We start from the raw sequence: 27,679 nt of genomic DNA on the forward strand, positions 1-27,679 counted from the left end.
GAAAAAGAAGAAGAAATCTATTAAAAATATCATTTCTTCAACTGATAACCAATATTTTTCAAAAGGCTTTCTCAGGTTTCTTTTTTTTTTTAGGAATCATAACCTGCAATTGTCAGTATGTATATGTGTGCCAGAATATGTTTGTAAAGTCAAAAGGAACCAACGAGGCTTCTCAAAGCATAAATCTAACTGACATGCCTGATGCTTAGTGAGGTTGGCATAGTAGTCAGGCAGAAGGATCCCAGAAAACCATTTCAGGTCTTATTTATTGAATAGGCAGCTGATGCGTTTCAAGAGGAACCTAGCAGGATCGCAATCCCTGCAAGTCTTACATTCTCATTAAGAAGTGAGTAGGTGGGTTTTGGAGTACATGAAAGCACTCTGCTCCTGGTAGGGATAACCTTTCTTGTCCTCATTAGGATGAGTGATGACAGCAGTGAGAAATAAAGTATTTTCAGTGTTCTTCTTCTTTAGTAGAGTAGCAACAACAAGAGGAAAACAGGCCCACACTGTTTCTGCTCTTTAGGTTTATCAGACAGGAAAATACTTGGTTTGATGAGTTGCTTGTTAATGTAGAGCTCACTCTACATATTAATTTTTCATCACATTTCCATATGGGTTATGCTGCATTTTGCCATTTTCTTTATTTTGCTTTCCCTCTGATATTGTTGTGTATGTGCAAGGATAGGTGGATGAGGTAAGGGGTGGGGTGGAATTCCACCAATGCTAATACCTCCCCCAAAGGCAGTTTTTCCCATTAGGAAGCTTAAGAAGGCAAAGACTGTGAGCAGCAAAACTGAACACCACAGGCTCCCCCCCCCCCCGATTTGTCTACCCAGCCACACTTTTTCATGAAACATGAATTAGGCTTATGTAACAAGTAAACTTCCTTGGCAACTGTTTTAAACTACATAATGTTGGAAAGGAAATAGACTGTGATGGATTCATACATGCTCCTTCCATACATGCAAGGTAGTCCTGGATAAGGCTCTCACTGGAGGAAAGCAGGAGAGGTGACTTTTGCCAGTACTCCTTTCCCTGTAACCCTCCCACACCACTTCCCATACACAGGGAGAGAGCAACTTTCTGGAGCAGACTAAGAAGAGGCTGAAGAAGAAATAGGAGAAAATCACATTCCACCCTCTTCTGCTAGCTGGACTGTCCCATTAGCAAAACTTGGATGTGTCCCTATTCAGTTTTCCAGAAGGTAAAGAAAACCCTTCAAAAATACTTATTGATATGCTGGAAATTAGAAAGTAGGCTATCTTGATAAACAGTAGGTGAACCATGAAGGTTGGTAGTGATGACCATCAACTTGGATGGCTTTAAAAGCAGATTAGTAAAGAAGGGCAATGGCTACTAGCCATGATACCTATGCTATTTCTCCGCAGCTGGAAGCAGTGTGCTTCTGAATACGAGTACTGTAGCTAGAAACCACAGGAGGGGATTCAGGTCCTTGTGCTCAACTTCTATGAGAACAGCATGGTGGACTAGATGGGCCCTTGGCCTGACCCAGCATGCTCCTTAATAGAGAAGCTTTCCCACCGTGTTTAATGACAGCAAATAGGCTTAACCAAACTGTGGAGATTTTGGTAGCAAACCAGTTGATAACAGTTTACCAAATTTATTCCCACAAAGAGGAGGAAAACAAGCATTGGTAGTATCTTCCTACACATTCTCACAATAATTAGGTTACGACACACATTTTGCAGGGATACAGCACACATGTAGCAGTCATATCTATTTTTCAAATGCTTTGTCACTCAAGCATGGAATACATTCATAAAATATGAACAGTAGTTTGATTTACAGGTAGGTAGCCATGCTGGTGTGCCGTAGTCGAAACAAAATTTTAAAATTCCTTCCAGTAGCACCTTAGAGACCAACTAAGTTTGTTATTGGTATGAGCTTTTGTGTGCATGCACACTTCTTCACATCCACTGAAAGAGAAGTCACCAGACCCTTATATATAGTGAGAGGATGGGGAGGGGTATTACTCAGAAGGGTGGTGGGAATGGGTGATTGACTGATAGGTGTGGTAAACCTGTAGTTTGATTGCATGTTTCCAAGATGTATGATTTGAATGCAATACTAAAGATAATGTTATGTAGAAGGACAAGCAGAATCTTGTGTGTTTTATTGTTCTATAAAAGCTGCTGTATAAATGAAACAATATTATATACTTAAATAAACAGAATATAATGGATACATGCATAGAAGGTAATATAAGAATGTCAACCGTTAATATTTCACAGCAGCAAAAATCAAGCATTCCATGTACTTTCTTGAGAGTAAATCCTGTCTACAAGGCACAGCTGCTGCAATTGTAAACTGTTTCTTGACCTACACTCATTAGAATCCTGTCACAATTGTTATTTGCAGTAGTGTGTTGATTGGTATTGGTGATAATTCACATAGTTTTATATTCAGTTTAATAAATGAAAGATGTTATCAGTGTTTTTGTCACAAATGAAAACATTACATGTATGGATGAACATAATGTGTTCAGTGGTTTTTGGACATATAGTGCTCTAGGGAGTCTTCCATATTTGCATGTGCCATAGTCTGTCATTCTTTATAAAAATGTGTGAACTGAAATGTGAAAATGGATTGAACATAAAATACTGCCTTACAGAATTAACTTGTAAAGCAATTCAGTTAATCTGGTAGTTCAGAAGGCAAATGAATTTAAGTGGTTAGCAATTTTTTTTCTTGAGAAATAAAAAGGAAATAATTCCTCTCCCCCCCGCCAGCCCAATTTGAGCCTTACTTACTTGGACATACCTTCCACTGAATTCAGTAAGAGGTAGGAGGAGCACATCAAGTATTGCATTATTAGGTATACTCCTAAAAATGTAACATTTCAATTTGTCCAATATGCAAACGTACCGATCAGCAAACATACCTGTAATTGCTAGTGTGTAATGAAATATGTTGGTTGCTTGTATTTAATTAAAAGGAAAAATAGACCTGGTAAAATTCCCAGGATGCCAAGATCCAGGTTTGGGGCAATTACTTCTTGGTGACAGGGCCCCAGCAGAGATTTAAAATCACAAAATATGCAACAAAGTAAAGTGTGAAAATTTTAGGCTATTAGACCTTTTAAATATCTGCGTCTAATTTTTTCAAAAGCAGCATACAAAAAGACCACATGTTTGGTAAGCTAAAAATGGTTTACTTACAAATTCTTCAAAAGGGCAAATTCATGTGCTTTTCTATACAGCAGCAGTAAGAAAAGGCAGGCAGTATAACTTAGGTTCCAAAATGTGAAATGTTTCTAAATTATTTGTATAGAAACACAAAGATGGCTTGCTTAAACCATGTGATCTAAACTTGGAGCTTTTAGCTTAGACCTCCTTACTGATAGGATTCACATGGTGGAGATGAGAGAACAAAGAGTTTGGTTACCCCTCCTCTTATGGTGAGGGTGTGTGACCTAGCTAAGCCTGGCAGGACAGCTTACTCTATGGTCTTAACCCGTGGTTTGTTTGTTTTTTTAAAGAAAAAAGTGTTGGTACTCACCATGAAGTAGTTACAGTAAGTGCCACATTTTTAACATGGGGGGGAGGAATGTGCCAGTACTGCATACTTTGAGTACGCCTAGAAAAAAGCGCTGGTCTTAACCCCTTCATGTATTAGAGTTAAGTATGTTGGTTATATGAGGCTGATTTATCACACAAAATAGACATTACAGATCATCATGTAAATAACTGTATATTTGAGGACTGTGTTCTGGTTTCTGAAATGAGCTTAGACTGTTGATACTTTTAACCAATAAAAGGATTTAACGCATTTTAATTAAAAATTGTATTTCGCTTTCCTGTTCTAATGACATCCTCAGTTTTTTAAAAAAAGCAATAAAAACAAAAGGCAGCAGACAAATAATAACTAATAAATATATGAATAAGGAATCTGTATAAATATTAGAGCACTAGTAAGTGCAAAGTCTTCAATTGATGGAGGAACAGTGATAAATCAGGAGCCAAACTAACACCCCCAGGGCAAGGCTTTCAACACTGCATGCTAAGAGTGAAGGCAGTCCTGTGCATTCTAGCCAACTGTATCTCAGAAGTAAGTGGGATATGCAGAAATACCTCCTAGACTGATCTTAGGAGACAGCAGATTCTGACTGGAGGGGGTTTTCTTAGTTACGATGGCACTAGGACATTGAGGAATTTTAAGGTGATAATCAAAACTTTGAATTGGATCCAGAAAATGATTGATAGCTGTGCAGCTGATACAGCAAAGGAGTAACATGTTCCAAAGAACTGGCAAAAGTTAAAAACTGTAGAAGCCGCAATTTGTGCCATCTTCTCGATGGCCTTCAAAGGCAACCCTATGTAGGTCACAATTATAGTAATCCAGTCTAGATGAGACTTTGACTACTTTTGATACCTTGGACACAGAAACTCACTTGGCTAAACTGATTATTTGTGGCAGTGCTTTTTTTTTTTTTGTATTAGAAGTCACCAGTATGGAGAAACGTCACCTCCCTTCCCTTTTGGCTACCAAGGGCAGCCATTTTGCTCTGGCACCCACCCACTTCTGTCAGGATATGAGTGCCAGCAGCTCGTTTTTCTTTTCAATCAAAACAAGTACTGATTTGCAGATGATTCACCCACTCCCCCATCACAGCCTCTGTCTGATCTTATTTGCTTCCTACCTTAGATAATGCTAAATTGGGAAATGTGCCTGGAAGGATCTCAGGAGAGGCATAGTGTTATTAGGCCCCGGTGTTCTCCCAGTAATGTATATAATGTAATGTATCTAAATTCAATAAATAAATAAAGATTTAGGTAGGTAGCCGTGTTAGTCTGATGCAGTAAAAAAAAAAATATCTAGTAGCACCTTAGAGACCAACTAAGTTTGTTCTGGTATAAGCTTTCGTGTACATGCACACTTCTTCAGATACACACATAAATAAAGTTATCATGAGTACACAGGAATACCACATGAAAAAGGGTTTTCACAAATGGCAATGATTCACATTTCTAAGTGGAAGGAGACAGTATGGTGCTTAACTGTACTGTGTTATGCATTGGATACTATTGTAGCTGTTGCTGTGAAAGAGTGTTCCCGTGCCTCAACAATCTTAAACAATTAAAATGGGACATCTGCAAGCTGAGCTGCTAAAAATCATGTGTAAGTAAAAGGGATGAGCGCATGGAATTTTTTTCCTTTAGCAACTCTTTTCCCATTTCTACAGTTCGCATAAATACATTTTTACTGTTTCATCCACATGTTGCAAATGGTTCCAAAATATTTTTGACATGTGTCTTGTTTCCTTCACTCAAGCATGTCATGTTGGGATGGTCATCCTACCCCACTGGCAAAAGGGTAAAGTAGTCAGGAAGAAGTTAAGTAAGTGTACTCTAGCCATCTGTTTCTGTTGGAGGAGATAAATGTAGTTACTCTGAAACCTGGAGCTGTCCTCCTTGTCTCTTTAACTCCAGTTCCAGTGGGATACTTAGAAGTACACTACCTCTTAAATCAGATTTAACACTGAACTGCCACTGGAGAAATGCAAGTGCTGCAGCAGAATAGATAAATCCAATAGTATTTCCAGCTGTGTACTTACTCACTGACATGCAATCATTTTAAATATATATGGCTTTACTAAACAACAGTGAATATGTTTTGGTAGTATTTGTACCACTGTGTTCCAGTATAATGGGGGGGAGGAATATGTTTAAGATTAAAATGCTTAAGATTAAAATACTTCAGCTCTGGAGGTGAAGTATTTTCAGCTATACTCTTACAAACATGCCTGATAGTACCTCTGTTCTTATTTGCAATGCACATATAAAACTACTATGCATTTATTAGTTTACAGTGTGTTAACATTATAATTACATCTTTGCATTCTTTCCCTTCATGAGATGTCACTTCAAATAGTATTCCAGATTTAAATATGCAAACCCAGAGACGATGTTACTATATAAAACAGACCTTTTATTTTTAAAGCACTGTTGGGTACATATATTGACATCAATTATTTCTTGTATACTTATATCATCACATGATAATTCTTAATAGGAATTTTAAAGCATATGTGAAGGCTTTTAGGAAGGAGCTATTGCTTGAGTGATTCTTACAACTTCTGGATTAATAACTTAATAGGATCATAACATAATACCATAGTTCAACCAAGCTCATATTGATAAATTTGCCTGAAATTATTCTGAAAATAAGTGGGTTCTTACACGAGTAGCATAGTTTGGTTCACAACCAGCATTTAAAACAAAAAACAAAAAACAAAACTTTACCTTGTTTAATTTTAAGCAGCTCAGCTATGTCGTGCCCCCCCCATATTGAATCCTAAGTTTTTAATTATTTGGTTCAGATTATGGATTTGATTAGCTCAGTGTATTAGGATGCATTATAAATTGAACATATTTTTTGTCAGAAATTCTTCTAGGAAATAGAATGTAAAATGACACTCTGCACATGTACCAAAATGTGGTTTCAGTTAGTCTCTCTCCCCTCACCACCACCACCCCGGTCCTAGATATTCATCACTGCTCAAAATTCAATTCCTGCTCTAATCTGTTCCTCACTCAACAAACCAATTGAAACTGGTCACTCCACCCAATGGCTGACAAGGAAGCCCCAAGCTCTGGTACTTTGGGCAGAAAGAGGTGTTACCAAAAAACTCAATTGAACTGGAAGTTTATATGTGCCACAGGAATATGTTCATAATCTGGCTTTGCTCTGAGCAACGAGGGCATCATTGCAGTAAGACAGAGAAATCCCCTAGAGCGCAAGCCATCACTTATCCAAGCAATGCCAGTCACAAGCGGGAGGTTGTAAATCGCCTAATTATTGCTCTCTGGAATCCATTGCCATATCTTATACAAGTGAGTGTATAATTTGGCCATTAATATCTGTTGTGAATGAATGGATGGATGCCAACTGGCAAACACATCCTGATTTGAGCCACCCATTTGTGCACTTTGTGTTTTCTGAAGTACTTCAAGCTCATCCCATTTCAGTGAGTGTAAGAGCACCTTACTAAAATAAGAACTGGCAGGTAGAGATGCTGCTGTAACTTTGCTTAAGCCCTCACCAGGTGCTTTCATTACATATATTGAGGCACCAGGAAAAAAATTCGTCTTTTCCTAGGCCTTTGGCGAATTAAACCAGCTATGGCCTTTTAAATTGGTGTGGGGGATATTGCTTTTGCTTGTTACTATGCTATGTGTTTTCATATTGTAAACTGCCTTGCGTGTCGAGGTCCCCCAAGCCACCGCTAAATAAGTCACAATTCACACATAATTTTTGTTTAAGGTTTTTAGCATAATTTTGGCCACAACTTTATTAAAATACATAAATGTGAGTGGTTGCTTGGGCAGTGGTTATGACTATCTGTCCCCACGCCCAGGGACAGAACTGACTTCCAGATTCCAGTGAAAGCCAGTAAGGGAAAACAATATTGGGGAGAGCATGGAGCCGGGCACCAGACCCACATCCCCGCCCCCCGCATTCTCCCGGGGGCTTGCGCAGCCCTAAGCCCCGTTCAGGGGTACGGACGAAAGAATGGCAAGCCCCTGGATTCCTTTAACAGAATTCCCTTTCCGCAGCAGCATTGGAGGGGCAGGCACTGCCAATCCTTACCCCTCCACCAACCAATTTTTAAACCAATGCCTAACCACAACCTTACAAGTTGTGACGATTTGCTACGCAGTAGGGAAAAACCAAATGGCACCAGCCAATCAGCCAAATGGACAAAATTCCCACCAGGCCCCTGCCCCAAAAGCAGACGACCCCGTGACAGGCATAGCAAGGTCAATGCAATAGCCCTAGATTAGGGAGTGTGGGCAGGTGATCTGATGCATGCAGCAAAAGAGCCCAGTCAGTGCTGCGTGACTTGATTTTATAACCTTTGGTCCGTCCCCTAAATGGCAACACCAAAATTTGCCCAGTAACCCAACCGCCCAATCACTGTGGATGGCCATCCATACTAACCTGCCCAGCAACAGAGGGGTGGCCTGTCAGACCCCACCGCAACACATGCTCTCTATGAAAGAGAACATGCTTTGTGGTGCGTGGGTGAGAGGCGGTATGGAAATTTAATAAATTATAATAATAAAAACAATAATAAATTTAGCTGGTATGGTGGCAGGCTGTCCCAGAAAACCTTTTTCTTGTTGTTATGTAATGGCTCCCATGTGCAGCTAGGACCTTTATGAGAAAGCATTTTAAAATTTAGGTTACATTTCAATGGTACAATTTTTGTATTACTGGGTGTACATTGCATGCAGAAGTCTTTCAGATTTCTGGAACCACTGCAAAAGACTGCTCCATGCTATATATTTTCACACAACATACCCCTGTGAATAATAAAGGAACTGGTTTCCCGCTTTTTAACTTTAACTAAATCCTTTCATTGCCTCCAATTTTCTTTCCCTTGTCGTTGAACTGTGTTTGTTATTTTCTTTGGAATTAGATAGAACTCCTTTCTGGAGGCACTCCTCAGTGACTTTTCTTCATAGGATTCCCCACCCACCCCCCATTTTTGACCAGATTTGTTGGATTCACAGAAAACATGGGAGCTGATTGCTGGGCAAAAGAGGAAGTCACCCTAGGTGAAGGGTGATCCAAAATGAAAAGCCTTGTCAAAGCTGTCAGGAGTATCAGTAGTTCTCCACATATCATTACAGTGAAAACCTCCAAAGCACAACTTGGTGTCAGGCAGGTATTAGCATCTTAACTTAACTCCCAGGCATTTCTGCCACTTACTGGGGAAGGGAAGAGGTGGCAGCAAAGTCCTGCGCTTCTGCTGGTATGCTGTGCAGTGCTGACTTTGCTGCTGCCTCTCATCATCCAGTAAGCAACAGTGATGCTGCTGCTGGGAGGCTATTGCTGTGACTCTGCTCCACTGGGTAAGCTCCTCTGCTAACTCCAGTATTTCCTTGACCTCCCTCACTCTTTCAGCTCTTGCAAAATTGGGAAACCTATTACTTTGCATGTGAATTTTATCCTTCCTCTTTCATTCTCTCTCCCTGTAGCTCTGTAGCTAAGCTGGATCCTTAAGAGTCTGCCCAGCCTTTCCATATTTATAAAGAGTATAAGGTCTCTGCCTTCAGACTTCTCAAACATCAGTATATTTCCTTAATCTCAGAGTGATGTGTATTCTGATTCACATTCAAGTACCAATTTTATTTATTTATATGCAGACTACAGATGCAAAATAGTTTCCAAGTAGTATACTACATATTAAGGGAAAAGCAAGATATAAGCCTACGTGCTATGTGGGTGATGATCTTCCCAGTCTATGAGGTACAAGGGATAGGAAACCCACTATAACAGAAACATCTATGGACTCCCTCCTGTTAATTCCAAGGTGTGGATTTTGTGAATGTATGTTTAGGCAGACATACCGGTACATTAGTTGTATTTCTGTTGGATTGTTAGTAATTGGGGAGCAAATGAAACAATGGCATTGACTCTTTCTTGTTCATTTTGCAAGTCTGTATGAGAATTCTTTAGTTTAAGGAAATGCCTACTTCCATGGAAAATATCGCAATTGTCTTCTCATGCTCTGTTTTATGTTATAGATTTGTTTTGTTTTGTTTTGTTTTGTTTGTGCATGGGATTTCCCTCTCCTATTGTGATTTGTACATTTTAGTAATCATATATATGGATATGCCTGGCTTACAAACAGACAATCAATAATACTATCTGTCATTACTGTTTTGACACCCGCTACTTCTCCAGTGCCAGCTCCCTAATGAATATGTGAAGCCCAAGAGGGTGAGATGGAAGTGCATGGGTATATAAAACTGCAAGTTCCTGTAGAACTTGGACTAACTTGGCATGTGAGAGTAAAGGTGGGAAGCCTTTTGTCTTGGCTTCATACTCTGTAAAACTCAGTATTAACATTTTGTTTCATTTATATAGAATTTCTGTTCCAGTTATGTCAGTGGTATTTGTTCCCTTCACACTTTCCTTTTGTAGATTTTTTAAATGTACTAAGTTCCATAGCTGAGATAGCACTTAGTAAATACAGAGTGCAGCATTGTCTTAAATTAACATGTGTGGGTGGGATCAAATTGTTTATGGTTAAGTATTTTCTCAAAATGATGCTAGTGCTCGTGTTTAATATTTATTTTTATTCTTTGAGATATTCAGGCGTTTTCTCAAAATGATGCAAGTATTTCTGTTCAATGGTTGCTTTTAAAACTATTTCAATTTATTCTCAGCACATATATTGTTGTTCCAAAATATTATCTGGTAGACTACAAGAATGCACATTAATGTATAAAAATATGCTTTGCTTTCTCTAAAACATCTTATAAATGTACCCATAAAATACATTATGTCTTAATGGAGTCTTTCAATAAATTATTGAGGATTATATTTTTTAATGAATTCATATTAATTTTTACTCACCAAGCTAAGCAGAGGTCCATGTGTTTATATAAAAACAAAGTGCATTATAACCTACTAATATGAAACCATTACCTCTTTCTGGTGAAAAAATAAATTATTATGACAGAGGGGTAGCTAATCTTTTTTGGCATCCCACCCCTCCAAAGTCCTCATGACAGCAGTAGTTGTAGCTATTTCACACATGTGTGCACACCCGCAAACCCCTATACTCATCACACATGCACATTCACCACACATAAAACACACATAGGCACACCAGATATGCAGGCATAAAACACTCCCTCTCTTACACTCACATACATACATATATACCATATTTTCCCGTGTATAAGACTATGTTTTTTTCCTAAAAAATAATGTCCAAAATTTGGGGGCATCTTATACAAGGATAGATCTTCCCCCATTTTCTTAAATTGCAGTCCCCCAAAATACAGGGGGTCTCATACATGGGGGCATCTTACAGATGGAAAAATACGGTACGTACATACATACATACATACATGCAAACAGAGAGTGCTGTTTATGTGCTCCACGTTCTGTGGTCTAAACCACTGAGCCTCTTGGGGTCACCAATCGGAAGGTCAATGGTTCAAATCTGTGCGATGGGGTGAGCTCCCATTGCTCTGTCCCAGCTTCTGCCAACCTAGCAGTTCGAAAGCACACTAGTGCAAGTAGACAAGTAGGTACTGCTGTGGCAGGAAGGTAAACAGCATTTTCCTGCACTCTGCTTTCCATCACAGTGCTGGCCGCATGACCCAGAAAGCTGTCTTTGAACAAACGCCAGCTGCCTCAGCCTGAAAGCGGAGATGTGCGCTACACCCCAAAGTCGACTTTGACTACACTTAACCATCCAGGGGCCCTTTACCTTTACCTTTACCTTCTACAATCCAACAGACTTTTTTTCTGTCAGCATTACCACTTTGCTGATATATGTTCAATTTGTACCTGTTCTTACATTGTTAAGATGGTAAATAAAAACATCTATTTTTGCTTTATACCACTTATTACTGTCATAAATGTCTTCTTCTGAACAATCCCAATTTCTCAATGCTAATTTTGCGCATTGATTTCTAATCCATGGGCCTGTTCTTTTAGTCTTCAGTTGTTTTCTAATCTCATTAATACAATAAAATAATTAAACAGGAGTAGACCAATGATAGAGTGCTACAGTATATATTTCCTTCAGGCTTGATGTTTACATATTAAATCTCTGCTCCTAAGAACGCTTACCAGGTAGTAAGTCAGCTCTGAGTTTCTTCTGAGTAAACATGCATGGTATTGGATTGTACCAGTTAGTTTTCAGCACACTTCTTTATTTCAGATTTCTTTATCCCATCATAGATGATTCCTCTCACCTTCATTTCTCTAGGTGAAATATAAAAGTGTCATGTAAAACTGTTCCAGTAACCTCTCTGAAGTCAAAGGGCTCCAATCTAAAACTCTGCAGGGCTTTGATGTGTACATTGCCATCCATTAGCAGCACCTTCCACTTTCATTTCAGCGCTGGGAAATTCCTGCACACTGTGTGTGCGCGCAGATCATTTGCCAAAAGCTCCTTTCTCATGCAGAGCTGTGTGCTTTGGAGAAAAAATATATTACGTCCACTGCAATTCTGTTAACTGCTGAATTGATTTCCCTGTCAAGGAAGGAAAGCAGGTTGCGTGAATATGATATATATTTTTGTACGAGTCTATTTGGGGCACTAGCATCATTGAGTTTTTCTCCTTATGTTTGCTTTATAATGTTATTTTACATCATGTTTGTTCTGAGTGCAGTAAGATAACTGTATGCACATGACTGCTTCCTGTGGAAGATCCTCAGTCAAGATTACAAACGTTAAAGACCTCATTAAAGAGGAGGGAAATCTCACCTGGAAAAACACATTAGGAGGCAACAACACATCTCAGTGTTTGTGGCAAAATCACCTGTTACAGCAACACTCTTAATGCTACTTACACTTATAAGATGTCAATGCATTTACCTGATGTTGGTACATGTCTGGAACAGTGCGCTGCGCTGCGTTGCGCTGCGCTGCCCTACCACAGCTCCCCTCCACACTCCATGAGCAACTGTAGCACAGACAACATTCCAGTCCCCTGGAATCTCAGCAGACACAGGATCAATTTGCCCTTGTACATTCTCACACAAACTGTTCACACACAAACACACACCAGTTCATGTTGACAGCACCACATAGTCACACATGTACATGGGTATCCCTATGCATGTCCACCCCAGTTGGGACCCCTAGTCTAGAACAAGTTACCTTGAGAAGTGAGTGGCAAGACTGTTCCTCTTCTATTCAACCAGTGTTCCACCTGTATCTCCACCCTGTTTTGGCTGCTTCTCTGGTGCAGATGTGCTGGCAGAACAAATACGCTGGCATAATATTGCACTATCATTGAGCAATTCTTCCCTATCAATCCTTTAGTTGACATATCTCAAGTACAGGATTTCACCCTATATTCTTGGTTGATATTATTACAATAGTGGTAACAGTAGTAATAGCATTTGAGAGAAGAGCCATTGTATTTTACTAAATATTATCAGAAAAGGAAGGGGAGATGTATTGCCTACTTATTGCAAAAATAGGTGTGCAAATGCCACCATATTAGTATTCTGCGTATCTGATCTCTTTCCTTCCAGTTGGCACCACTACAAACCAAGGATATGATAAATTAATTTTAAACATTTGTTTCTTCCATGAAAAATCTTGTGATTTATTAGTTCATCTAAAACCCATTAAACATTTTCTCCCTTTGATTAAATAGTTCCATTTTAAAGGTTAATCAATGTCAGTCCAAGTTCTTTTGAAATTTTTAAAATAAAATTTTAAAATACAGGTAACAGTGTTTTGTATTGTAGCCAAAAACAGTGGCTGTGATTCATGCCCAGTAAACAAAAGTCCTATGCAAGGATTTCCATTTGTGCAATGGGGCTTTCCCCCACACACTTCCCCCCCCCCCACTGAAATTGTTTCTGGGAGGGTCAGGAGAACAGCATACAGGGGAAGAGGAGGGGAAAATGTTCCATCTGCAAGCTGCAATGCTTGTTCAAACAGAATGTTTGCAATAGTGCAACTCAGAATTGCACATAATGGGTTGTGACATCTTAAAGGCTTACAAATTTATTGTGGCATACGATTTCTTGGGCCACAGCTACTTCTTCAGATGCATGAAGTGGTCACATATGTAGGTGAGTATATGTACCCTGAATACAAAGAGAAGGACAAAAATGTCTCCTCCCAGGGTGAAGTCGTCCTCTTTTATTTTTCCCCATATCAGTTTCAGTCTGTTGGTTAGCTTTTCTAGCAAGTGAAGCTGACATAAAAACCTCACATATACACTAAGTACTACCACCCCTCCCCAACTCCTCTCCTCTCCCCGCTTCTTCTTCCCCAGCCTTATTCTGTATATAACACTGATGTCTCACTTCAAATGTAAAAAAGACTCTACAACCTGAAAAAAGAGACAGTGCATGTCTTTTGTAAATCAATAAAATCTTGAATTAAAATTGTTTTTAAAAATAAAGCAATACAAATGTCCAAAAAAAGTCTCCCCCCCCAAAAAAAATGATAAATAACACCTGGATTTATCATTCAGCCAGCTTGTAGTCTTTCCCTAGACCTCAAACAAAGTCCTGATGATATTTTTAAAGCAGATTAGAAATAATCTGCCTATTGTGACCTTCCTCATATGACCTCCTGTTTTATTGCCTTGGATGGGCCATTTCACATAGTGAAACATTACTATGCTCAGTATGGCATGTACTGTATAAGCTAGCATTGCATCTTTATACTTCAGCTCATGAGTTAGAAATATGTTGAGGGCTCTGCCTCCTTTGAGTAAAAGACCTTTTGAAAATAATGCAATTTAATGATATTTTGATATTTAACCTTGGATAATGATATGCTCAGTGATTCTATAGCAGACAGAGGTAAATCAGATAACAATTTTATTTTAATTTCTTTCAGATTAATTTAATCAGACCTCATAGATAATTATTTGGCTACAATTCCCTTGTTTACCAAGTAATTATCATTTTAAAAATCTGTTTGGGTTAGCATTTAGCTCTTTTTTCATCCAAGGGGATCATGACTGTGATGGAATATCTATCAGCCAGCTCTTACAAGTGAAAGTAATTAAAATAAGTCTTTATTATTCTCCGTAGACAGTGAACTATAATAAAATTGAAATGAGTTGCTTAAAAATAGAGTATAAAAGCAGAAAATACTTCTTCAAAATGGAGAATAAAGTCAAAACCTGCTTAGTTCTGCTTAGTTTTACAAGGTTTTAATTGAATTAAAGGCTTCTGAAATTACACAAATTAGGACTGTGAAGCATGAGTGATTTTAGCTACTATACATAAGTCCTGACACTTGCATTTTAAGCAGTATGACAGAAACATAAAAGTGGACTTCAACAGTGACTTGTAGACTGTGGGTATTGTAAATGAAGAGAGTTTAAGGAAATAACCTTCTTTTAAGATTGTTTATATGAAGGACCCAATCCACTGACCAAAGCACACAGCACAATTGCCCTTTCTGCCTGTTTGTGAACTGCTGCAAAGTTCCTACATATTGCCAAAGGGAACAAGAACTATAAGAGGAATTCTCAGCATATTGAGGCAACATAGAGAGAGAAAGAGCCACTACCAGCTCCTGTTCAGAATGTTCCCTAAGGACCTAAACCTACCCCGCTATTTTATTGGCAAGGGCGACTTACCTGTTACCACTACTCATTTGGCACAAGCACATTGAGGAGTGGGCTTCTTATTATGGGGGGCAGGTGTGAGAGAGTGCAGCAGCCTATTTGAGCACTTTTCCCTAAGGATTCAATGTATCAGTTATATTTATTTCCTAGAGCAAAACTTGTAGATTTGCAGCTATGAATAGCTGTTTCAAATATAGCAACAGGTTTATGAACAAGTATTGCTGATTTAAAAATAAGGGGGAAAGAGAACAAGATGTTTTCCATACATCAATGAGGAAAAATAGCACCGTATCCTATGCAATAGAAAGTTGGCAATGCTACATGATGGCTTTCAGAGCATAAACTATGCATAAATAATCCATTTCTCTTGAAGTGTGAAACACTGGGTTGGATACAGATTATTAACATAAATCCCACGGAAAGGTCTATTCTGCAATAGACTGAGTCTGGTTCTGACGCAGCACATTCAACTCGGCACTAGATACCTTGCATTGTTGTAAACTAGGATCCAAACAACAGTGCAAAACAACTAGTACTGAGTTGGAAGATATCCAGAGTGAACGTTAATCTTGAATGCAGAGACAGCAAAAACAGGCCTCTGAAACTGGAAGCAGTGACTATTTTACAGTACAGCCTATGAAAAACTGTCATCTCATTAGGGATATCACAGACACTATTCAATATGTATGACCCCATTCCAGGCAGTACTCAGATTAAAATGGGAAACTCAGGAAAGAATTGTAGGGAAAATATGGCTTTTCTCTCCTATATCAGCAAATCACATACTGAGTTCTGGGGAAACCTAGTATTTTTGAAACAGAAGCATCCTTTTTCCACGAGGATGTCTGAAACTCACACACTAAATGAATAGCATCTGATCATTTCACCTATTCTTCAGCCATATACACTAACACCTGCTATTTCCGTTGCCATTATGAAAAGTGTCTGCAGTAAATTAGTATTTATAGCTGGTGCAGTCAAATGAAGGGGGGGGATACATATTTCAAAAACATTGCTTCATTACAAGCTAATGAAGCCTGCCTTTAAAAGAGTAGAATAATTCATTCTAATGTCTTAAACTAGTGTACACAGTTTCAGTGACTTTAAGTGTCAGTAGGTAGGCAGGAAAAACTATATACTGCAAAAGGCTGCAAAATTATACTGAAAATAGAGGTAATGGAGGAGAATGTTAGCCTCTATCCTTAAGTCATGCTAAGTTTGGATAGATTATCACCTGTATTCTATTAGATTTGAGCAGAAGGAGTTCTAAATTTCAAGAAAAATGTCATCCCCCTCCCCCCCAAAAATAAAGAATTTCTCCAAGCATGTGTTTTCCTTTCATGGAATCATAACACCATGCCAATTAGGATGTAATCCTATGTTGTACTCACTTTCCCACTTGAACTCAATGGGGCTTACTCCCCTGTTTTAGCATCAGTTACTTTTTAACACAACTCTTACGTTGTAGAATGTAAAACGTCATTTATTTTTTGAAAGAATACATTGGAAACTGGCATATTACTTGGAATGTCAATTCATTGTAAAAATGCCCATATAATGGGCATATTTTGGGCAGTTTGTGCATGCACTGTATTAGAGCAAAGCATGACGACAGGGACTGCAAGGATTGTCACAACTGTAGATAGATAATTTGATATACATTATTCAGCAGGAAGCAGAGAGTAGGAATAAATGGACAGTTTTCTGAATGGAGAGATTTGGGAAGTGAAGTCCTCCATGGATCAGTCTTGGGACCTGTTTTTTAACTTGTTCATAAACAATCTAGAGTTAGGAGTAAACCACAAGGTGACCAAATTTGTTGATTATACAAAATCGTTCATTAAAACAAAATGAGATTGTGTGAAGGACCTCTCCAAACTGGCAAACATAAAATGGCAAACATAATTCATTGTAAACAAGTGTAAAGTGTAAAGTGATGCATGGCAGGCCAAAAAATCTTAATTTCATATACACACTCACAGGGTTTGAACTGGCAGTTACAAACTATGTACAAAACCTTGGGGTCATCGCAAATAGCTCAATGAAGATGTTGACCCAGTGTGCAGCAGCTGTGAAAAAGGCAAATTCCATGCTAGGGATAATTAGGAAAGAGATGAAAAAATAAAAGCATTCATACAACAATGCTGTTATATAAACCAATAGTGTGACTGCATTTAGAATAGTGTACAGTTCTGATCATCACACCTCAAAAGGGTTTTATACAGCTGGGAAAAGGTTCAGAAAAGGGCAACCAAAATGAACTAAGTGAGAAAAGTTTATATCTTTCAGTACTTTTTAGTTTAGAGGAAAGTGAACAAGAGGTGACATGATAAAAATTATCAAATTATAATAATTTTTTTTTTAAAAAAATTATCCCACCCATCTGCCTGGGTTTTTTCAGCCACTCTGGGCAGTTTACGACGTATATAAAAACACAACAAAACATCAAACATTAAAAAAATATATCCTATACAAGCAACAAACTAACTAATAAATCAATAGAAACCAATAACAACAACAATAATAATAACAACAACAATAACAACAGTAGCAATAATAACAGTTTACAGTTATACCCAAATTAAAATAACCGCCAACCCAAACTAAACATTTAACCAGCAAAAACGAAACAGAGGAACCAAAATTAGAACCGTTTAAAACATTTTAAAACATTTTAGCCAGTTGCCCTAACCCAAGAGTTGTTACAGCAATGTCCCTCTGGCCTCCCAGGTGCCTCTTTTAGCCCAGGAGCCTGTTCAAGGTGAGTCTGGGCCCCGCCCCCTAGGCCAGGTGGAAATGGACCTTGCAGCAGGGAGTGGTCTTCTTCCAGCAAATTATACATGCCATGAAGAAACAGAAAAGTTTTTCTCCTTCTCAACACTAGAACTCATGGACATCTAGTAAAGTTGAATGTTAGAAAATTCAGGACAGAGAAAATAAAGTGCTTTTTCCATGCAGCACTCCTACAGGAGAACGCTATGTTTTACCTCCACTGTCAGAGGCAGTATGCCTCTGAATACCAGTTGCTGGGAATCGTAAGTTGGCAGAATGCTATTGCACTCATGTCCTGCTTGCAGGCTTCGCACAGACATCTGAGTGGCCACTGTGAGGCCAGGACGGAGGACTAGGTAGACTTTTGGCCTGATTCAGCAAGCTCTTACATTCTTAGCATCTTTCCCTCTGTGGCTGTTGCACTAATCACAATTGCTTAATTGTTTAATGCTGTAAATGAGTGTGTCCATGTGGAACCATTTACTCACCTGAAGCAAATAACACAAATAAACAGGTTAATTGATTAAGGTAACTTTTATAGAGATGTGTTAGGGCAGAGATGAATTGCCCACAATGCGAGCAGCTCCAGAGCTTCTTCTGCTATCCCCTACCTGGACCCATTGGGCATGCCTGGGAGAAAAGCATCCAAAGGGAAAAGAGCAGCAGGTCCTGTTAGCTAGGGATGATGGGAGCTGTAGTGCCAAAACATCTGGAGGGCTGAGTTTGCCTATGCCTTGTTTAGTAGAACTCCCTACTTGAAGGGCCAGCCAAAGCCTGAGGCCTCTCTGCCTCAGTAAATCCCCCTGGTCCATTATTGGCTTCTGCCTGCCTAGACACTGTAACACTGAATAGGAAGACAATGGCAGCTGCTGCATGACCAAGTACTCCATGGCCAGCATCCAGTTGCACAGACTGGTGACTGAGGCATCCAGCCAAGCAACAGCTGCCCCAAATCTTGTTCTTCATATAAAGTCCTGGGGCAAATTCCCACGAGACTTGAGGGAGATCCTACACAAGCCTCTCCCCATGTGGCCTGGCTACTGTCCGTAGGTGACTATTGCGAAGCATGGTGCTCCAGCTGCTGCCTGGCCATGGAATGCCTGACAGGGCAGCTGCCACCACTGACTTTCTCCAGGCAAGGGAGGCTTGGCTAGGAGTTGCCCTGACTGAAGCTGATATGGGTATGATTAAAAAAAACTCATTAAAAACCCATTTCACACACACACACACACACACACACAGAGAGAGAGAGAGAGAGAGAGAGAATATTTATTTTACAGTAAAACATTTTTTACAAAATACACATAGGAAAATTCTTTACTCCTGAAGCCATGATGGAGGGCTTGACGCTCTGCATTAAAAGCTCGAGACTGAGAACTGTGAATGGAACAGTTAATCTCTCACCTCCACATGGAAGTATAACTGTACCTTCCCCATTCCTTGTTGTGGTTACACTTGAAATCTATACTCCATGCATTAAGAATACTGAAGAATAATTGAGGCTGTTGTTTAATGAATATATGTTGCGTTTTTTGCCCTGGTATAACCACATTTATTTAATTAATTTTGAGACACCTCATGTGATGAGCTTCTAGGCTTTATGGTAAACATTTTAGCATGAAGAATGCCAACAAAATACAAACATTTCAAAATATCACCGCCATTCAACATGAAGACAAAGTATCAACACACACACATACGTATATCTGTTTTCTGTGCATATGAGAAGTCTGAACTTTTGGCAATAACGGACCTATTAATGGCATTCAAATAGACAGAGCCACTGATGTTCATGTATTAACGCAGCAACTACAACAAACCAGGAAGAATAATGTTTACTTTTATATAGTTCCAACCCTAATTTTTATTTTGTTGTTGTTAACAAATTGTAGATATATAGATTTGTATATACAAGAATTATGCACATTTGTATTTTAAACTTTATGGAATATGTATGTTGTCCTAGGATAATACGTCATTGTGAGAGAGACATCTTTAGGCTTATAATTATAGCTGTGTGATGGGACCAGCAGATGGATTCAACTTGAAAATAATAACTGTGCCAAAGTAGGAATCTCAAGTGTTTAACTAATGTATTATGGAAGAAATTAAATGTTTTTAAAAAGATTCTACCGAGTATGGATTTCATGAGTGTAATGACAAGAAGTTGAGAAGATAAAGCAATACCACAATATGTGGCGTTACGTTCCACTCACAGTTCTCAGTGCACAGTTTCAAGCCCTGTGGTCATTTTCCACCCCAGCATCAGATATATATAGTTAAAAAGAGATATAAGGATATAAAGACCAACTCTTTTGATCATATTTTTGAGAGAAGGTTGTGAACAAGGATGAACGTGTTTGGCCATTGTGCAAGGGCAAAGAGAAGCTGCTGTGTTCTCTCTTGCTGCTTCTCTTCCAGTGCCATTGTCTTCTAACACTGCATGGTCCCACCTAATTAGGTTTCCTGTACTGAGCAAGATGACATTGTAGCCAAGAAAATAAAGCTACATTGCCTACCCATTTGGGTGGGGGGAGATAATATCTTTCTGTTACTAAGCAACTAGGCAATGCTTCCTCCTTGGGCCCTCTGCACTGCAACACTTTCATCAACCACATCAAAGTGCAACAAGATTGAGAACAGTGGCAAAAATGTGAAAAAAGAGTACATTTGGATTTGAATCACCCAGAGGCAGTTTGTAATCTTATGGAACTCCTTCTTTACTCCCAAAACTTAGATGTGAAAAGAACAGTCCCATTTTAATCATTCTGCCCTCTAGGATTTGGGAATGAAGGGGATATCTTTAGGGTTTAATTGGATTCAGGGTCTGAGCTTACTAGAGCTACATTTTGTATTCATGTTGTATTTGTTAAACTGAACAAAGAAGCCCGCCAATTAACACTTTCCCTTCCTCCAATAATGCTTTTTAAAAATTAGACATATGAATTTATTATTTTAATTAAAAAGAAATTGAGCTTGGAGAACACTCCAACCTGTTAATTGATTTTTTTAAATGATTGCTTAAATTATGTACAACTGAATAGCTCTCTGTTTTCCATTTTAATCTGCAGTGATATTGTTATCTTGTAATACAATACTAACATATGATTATATCTGCCATTAATGCAGTTAACAGTAGATGACAAATTTTATTAGGATATTTTAGGCTTAATTCCCCTCAGCTATGCTGCTATGAATCTGGAGTAACTGCGACAAAGATGATGGTACTGCAGCGGTGTAAAGTGGCTATAATTAAAAAGAATCAAGCCCTCTGTGTGTTGATGTAACAAATTATATTATGGAATATTTACATGCTACCTCCTGCAGTGAGCAGCTGGATTCCGTTTTTATCTTTTCTATTGAATGGAGAGCCACCTTCCCATTTGTAAAGTAGGAATCAGGAAACAGAACAGTCTCAATATTGGACTATTTATTTATTTATTTATTTATTCTTCCTCTGTTTGTTAACATGTGCAAGACACTAAAATATCCTCGTACTATGCATACGTACCAACTGTACTAAAGATTCCATATTAGCACCCACAGCATATTGGCTGTATGTGCCTCAATATAAGGAATGCTGGTACAAAGGTGCTAGAAACTGCAGCTGATACCTCATGATAGCTCGGGAAGGGAAGGCTCTGAGCAGGCAAAAGGCAGGGCTACTACTGGACATCATTCTCTCCAGACTGACATTCTTATTTGTACCAATAAGATTGTTCTCTACTGCTGCTAGTGTTCTTTATTCTGGGAAGCCGGACCATCCTTAGCCAATGTGCAGGTGTGAACAAATAGGTAAAAAGGTGAACAAAAATGTTAGGGGGATCTGACCACCTTGACCTACAAAGGTAGTTTGGGTTTGCATTAACAGGTGCAGTGGGTGGCTGCTTTTAAATTCTGCTATGCTTTAAATTTCACCAATTAGATATTTCATGTGTTGAGCCATGCATTAGGAGCACTTCATCACATAGTGAAGCTTATTTTCACTATGTATTAGAAGCCCTTGAGTGAAAATACCCTATAACATATCTTCAAATCTCGTTTTCCAAACCAAAAGCACGCTCAACAAGTAGCTAAGCACTGGAGCAATGGGTGTGGAAAAGCTACTTCTTTACGTTTAACTTCCAGTGAGTAACAATTTACTTGCCATTAAATGGTGGTCTCACTCTCTCACTCTTCTGAGACTAGGCAATTCCTTCCTGGCTTAGATGTACTGATGTAAAACATAACTTTAAATACATAAAGGAACTGAAGGAATACTTACAGCATGTAGTACTATGTAATGAGTATTAGGTCAAACAGTTGTCTTAATTGTGTAATTGTGTAATTGTGCATTTTATTCTTACAAGTGCTAGTTTGTACTTCCATCATCTCAATAGCAAAGATCCATTTTCATACATTGCTTACTTTTATTTTCAATCCAACTTGAAATGAAAATACAATTTATGGCATTTCTGAATATCCTTGAGGAGTTGTGTGTAAGAACTGCTCGTTTCTGTGGCTTCATGTAGTTTTTTGTTTTATTCAATGTAGTGCCACTGTGTATTCTGTGCTGTGTATTTAACTGTTTGCTGTTTTATGAACAATAAGAGATCTAAAATATTATCGTGTCTGTTCCTTTCTAGTGATAGTAAGTTTAATCACTTCACCAGTATTAGTACGTTCTACTGTAAATGGCAACAAAGTCTGTTAATTCCATATAGAAATATGAATGAAACCAGATCAACATTAAGGGGAAATAGATCAACGTTAAGGGGAAATAATTTTATCTGATGGTCTCTTTTTTTAAAAAAAACAAAAACGAATCACCTGTTAAAGGTATGCTTTCTGTAATTGCTTGCTGCCATCCATGATACTGTGAACAAGTGAATTTCTTTGTTTGTTTTGTCCTTTGATTTTGGCAAGCAAAATAACTCATTATTGATTCTCGGATAATCTGTTAATCTATGCAAGCACCCAACAGATAACCACTTTTATTTGGAAGTGAGAACCACTGTATTCCAACAAGTAGAAAAAGAAATCCAATCTTTGTATTCTCACTTTCTCACTATGTAGTAATGACACGTCATATGACTTATGACATGTAACTTTTTCCTGGTCTAGAGAGTTTCCATCCCAGCACTGCCTGTTCCTTAGAATCATATTGTAGTCTCTTTCTACTTGTTAGGTCCTGCATTATTTTTCACCTTCATGACACACTCAGCCAGCTACACAGAAAATATTCCCTTGATGTAGCTGTGCACATACCTTCATTCACACAAACACACACACACACACCAAGGTAGCATCATATTCAGTTTAAAGGTAGATGTGCAGCAGATAGGGAGAGAAACTATTAGATGTCATCATACAAGTTTCCTCTTGAGATTTACAGGTACAGTGGTACCTTGGGTTAAGAACTTTGCTTCAGGATGAGAATAGAAATCGTGCGGTGGCAGCGGGAGGCCCCATTAGCTAAAGTGGTACCTCAGGTTAAGAACAGTTTCAGGTTAAGAACGGACATCCAGAACGAATTAAATTCTTAACCCGAGGTACCACTGTAGATATATACAGATATATACAGATAAGTAGATACCCTACTGCTCTCTGTTTCTTATATACCACCCTTCTCTTTGGCAGCTACGTGTTGCTGTTCATTGGCTAAGAAGTCTGGACTCTTTGTCGCTTTGTACTGGTTGGACAATCTCTGAAAGACCTATTGGGGGGGTGTTGGAAATCCACCATTCTGGTAAGTGGATTGTGTGCTGCTCTGTATGTAAATTTAACCTGGTACTGCCTCATATTGCTTCTTCATGAGCTTTTACAAATTATCTTTCAAGTCATCTACAGAAACTACTTTTAAAAAACAAAACAAAAAACCCACCAACAGCATTTTCTAGTATTATCTAGCATTTTCCTTGGCAGTTCATTTGAACCTGATCAAACCGTTTTGGTGGGGAAAATTTTATTTCTTAGCTGTGCCTGCTTGGATTTACATTCTTGAATTTGTTCACCCTCAAAGAATGTCCTTGTATCAGTCTGGAACTTCTTTGTGGAAACTGATGCTGTTGCTACTTTTATTGCTGCTGCCATTAAATAATACAAAAACAGTCAAGTAACTTTATCCAGTCAGTTTCTATATTGATAACATTGTGAATTTCCATTTAAAAATGAAATGTTTGCAGTGCAAAAATTAACAACTAGTAGCTAAAATGTTTGAAAGACACTCCATTATTTAATTATATTGTAGTACATATGCTCTGGCATTCTATCTAATTACTTACATTAACATTCTGTGTTAGTGTGTCCACTAAACCAACTTGACTGGGTTGGTAACACCTCAAGAAGATAAAGATAGCATAACCCCTGTAGCTGATCATTTTACAAATTCACTGTACATGCTAAAACTCACTTAAAATGTAGAAGATCATGTAGGTGCATCTTCCATCTGTGCTAATTACTATTTCAGAATACTAATTTTGATCTCTACTTGATAAAAGTACATTCCAGTCAGGACAAATAAGAAATAATAATAATAATATAGTAAATGATTATGCTTTAGAAGTTAGTTATGGATCCAACAACAAAGACTGCAACCTTTGATTGTATTGAACTGTGCTCAGGAATTGGTTTGATATTTAAATGTTGCCTTACTGCTTGAGAGCAACCACAGCACTACTAGGTTCATCATATATGTGAGTTGGAAATTGTGTAGAAGGCCCAGCACAGTAATATTTTATTTCAGAGGAGGAACTTTCTTTAAAATGAGGGAATTAGATAAAACAATTAGATAAAACAAAACTGAAGGCAACTCACTCTGTGATGACAGTCTGAGCCACTGGATGGTGCTAGGGGCTTGGAGGCTGTGCCAGTACTTGGAAGCTGGCCCTTACAAGAGCCCAATCTACCTCAGAGCCCAAATGGGTCTTCTCAAAGGACCAAAGGGAGAGATGCTGCCATGACCTGCCAGGGGGCTCCACTCTCCCCTTTCTCCCTGGCACCGAGAAAGGCTTTCTTTCTTTCTTTCTTTCTTTCTTTCTTTCTTTCTTTCTTTCTTTCATTCAGGAGAGAGGGAAAGGGAAATAGGGGGAGGAGAGTTCTCAATGTTCATTTGGCAAGAAGTTGTGGGTGGGAAAGAGGATGGTCTGGGGTGGGAATATATGTATCACTGTCTTTTGTGGGGAAAAACAAAAAAAAAATTTCCTTCCAGTAGCACCTTAAAGACCAACTAAGTTAGTTCTTGGTGTGAGCTTTCGTGTGCATGCACACTTCTTCAGATACACTGAAACAGAAGTTGCCAGATCCTTCTATATAGTGAGAAGGTGGGGAGGGGTATTACTCAGAAGGGTGGTGGGAATGGGTGATTGGCAGATAGCTGTGATGAGCCTGTTGACGACTCTTAACGACTGCAATAGGTCTTACAGGAAAAAGCAAGGGGTGAGAAGGTGAAAAATGGCTTTGTCATGTATAATGAGATAAGAATCCAATGTCTTTGTTCAGACCAGGTCTCTCCATGGTTTTAAGTTTGGTAATGAGTTGCAATTCAGCAGCTTCTCTTTCCAGTCTATTTCTGAAATTCTATTTTGTGGGGAAGTTATGGGTGGAAGAGAGGGTAGTCTTCGGATGGAGATATTGTGACCTATTTGTTGGTTTAGAAGTTGAGATGGGAAAGGTTGTGCTGCTGAGGGGAAACTTAGATTGACAAGGGTAGGATGTTATCATGGAGAAGGAAACTCTGTGGAGGGAAACTGAGTACCATATGATGTTACCATGGTTAATAAGCATTGTAAAAAAATAAAAATAAAAATCAAGACGTCTCCTTTAAAAATTGATGTTCTTGCCCAAATGAAGAAAATATGAATCTTAGTATTTGCACTGAACAATGAAGCATTTGGGACTGAGTGCTTTTTGCCTCTTGTTTGTTTTGTATTTTATTCTGTTATGTCTTGTGAGTTGCCCAGAGAACAGGTGTTATTCAGTGGCCTATGTGTATACAGTGGATGAGTGAGTAACTAAGAAAATAAATAAATGTCATGAGGTAGGAAATTGAACCTAAATTGTAGATCATGCTTGTGAATATTTATGAAAGCTTGTTTTCCTTTATTTGTGTACCATTTGCCCAGATCTTACAAGATTTCCTGGAGCTGATCATAACATGTGTTACAGTAAAACAAGCAACATTCTGAACACTGAGTTGCTGGTCCAAGGGCAAAGGGTGGGGTAACTGGAGACACTCCTTCCATGATATTACTGGCAGACAAACCACAAGAGGTAAACAAAAATAAGCCTTGGTTACAGTTTGTGGTTTTCCCAGTGGCGGAGGAAGGGGGTGTGCAGGTCGCCTCAGTGTCATCACTGGGGGGGGGGTGACAAAATGATTTTTTTTAAAAATGGGCTCATGAAACTTTTCAGGAGTGACGTGGTGGCATAGGTGCCTGCAGGTTCCGCACTGCTTGAAACGGCAGCATGGAACTTGCGTCTGCCTACTGCCTCTCTCCCACAGCCGCCATACAACTGAGGGGGAGGCAGAGGAGAGGCTCCACATGGTGGAGGGGCTCTCCCCCGGGTGCAGGACACCCCCCCTGCACCAGGCACCCGAGTGGCTAGCTACGCCGCTGGGTTTGCCTGGAATGAGACAAACCATGAGCACAGCTTCAGACATAAATCTACAACAAACCATGGCTTAGGCCCAGGTAACAAGGCAGCAGCAGGACTGGGGGAGGAACACTGTAGCCATGATGTTTGCTCCACAAACCTGCCTATTTGTCTATTTTTGCTAAAGCATGGTTTTGCTTAGTATTATGTGTGAACATAGTGAGTGTTAGTGCAGTTAAACAAACACTTGTATTTTGAGAGGCAGAGAGAGTTGTGCACCCCTATGGCTTTCATGAATCATGAATTGTATGTATAACTAAAGGATTGTGCCGAATATGCAGGATGGGGGGCATGTTCCATGTGCACAAACAGAAGTGAGAGATTGCTAGCTGGACATAATAATCAGGAACACTGATTTGAGGAGGAGCAGGAGCCAATGCTGCTGGTGGGGTTTACATAAGAAAGCTTTTCATGAAGTCACCCCCCTCTCTCTCCTGTGAAAGCAACATAAAACAGCCAAGTCTGTCAAGTAAGGAGATTGTCTCAGAAACCACTAGCTGGAGCTTCAGAAGGTGTGATGAAATAGGCAGGCATCTCTCCCAACCCCTGGTTGAAGACAGTGTCACTGCTAAGTAAAAGAATAGTTAGACCAGGGGGAAAGGAGACTGTCTTGCCTTGAACTGGACTTGGAAGAATCTCAGAGGCTTGAATTGCTGAATTCTTGAAACATAATAGAGAACATGATATTGAAAGTGCATTTTACCCCCCCCAAAAAAAAGAAGCAGCCTGGGAACATTAGTTTGTTAAGATTGCTGGGAATTGTAGCTCTGTGGTGTCCAAATGATAGATCCCAGGATTCTTTGGGCAAATTTAGCTTTAAATGTGCTTTAAATTTATGGCATGTACACAGCCTTAATTCTGCAAGCTTTTCTTTATTATGCTCAGCCTAGGGGTTGGAGTAGATGGTCCTTGGGGTCCCTGCCAACTCTACAATTTCACAATATGTGGAAATAAACCCAAGGGATGAGTTGGCACTCCTGAAATTTCTCATCGCTCAGAGATTAAAGTGCATGTAGCAATATCTAGCATTATAAACATTATTGAAACGATGGTAGCTCAGTAAGATAATTCCCATTATTATTTTTAATATATAATGTGTTAGATCCAGTACGTTTCCGAGCACAATTCAAAGTGCTGGTGTTGACCTTTAAAGCCCTAAACGGCCTCGG

At 39.0% G+C, this 27,679-nt stretch overlaps 1 protein-coding gene across 10 annotated transcripts in view; it reads left to right on the forward strand.

Annotated features, from left to right (window-relative positions):
* The first annotated feature begins 23,497 nt into the window (after positions 1–23,497).
* The window catches only part of TENM2 (teneurin transmembrane protein 2), a 719,087-nt gene continuing 714,905 nt past the window's right edge, over positions 23,498–27,679 (forward strand). For all 10 annotated transcript variants that reach the window (XM_053376484.1, XM_053376486.1, XM_053376485.1 and 7 more), the window contains exon 1: positions 23,498–23,604. The gene's annotated coding sequence lies outside the window, so the exon portion shown is untranslated. The remainder of the gene's footprint in view (positions 23,605–27,679) is intronic.

This window comes from Podarcis raffonei, chromosome 2, assembly GCF_027172205.1.
Source record: "Podarcis raffonei isolate rPodRaf1 chromosome 2, rPodRaf1.pri, whole genome shotgun sequence".
Classification (NCBI taxonomy): Eukaryota; Metazoa; Chordata; class Lepidosauria; order Squamata; family Lacertidae; genus Podarcis; species Podarcis raffonei.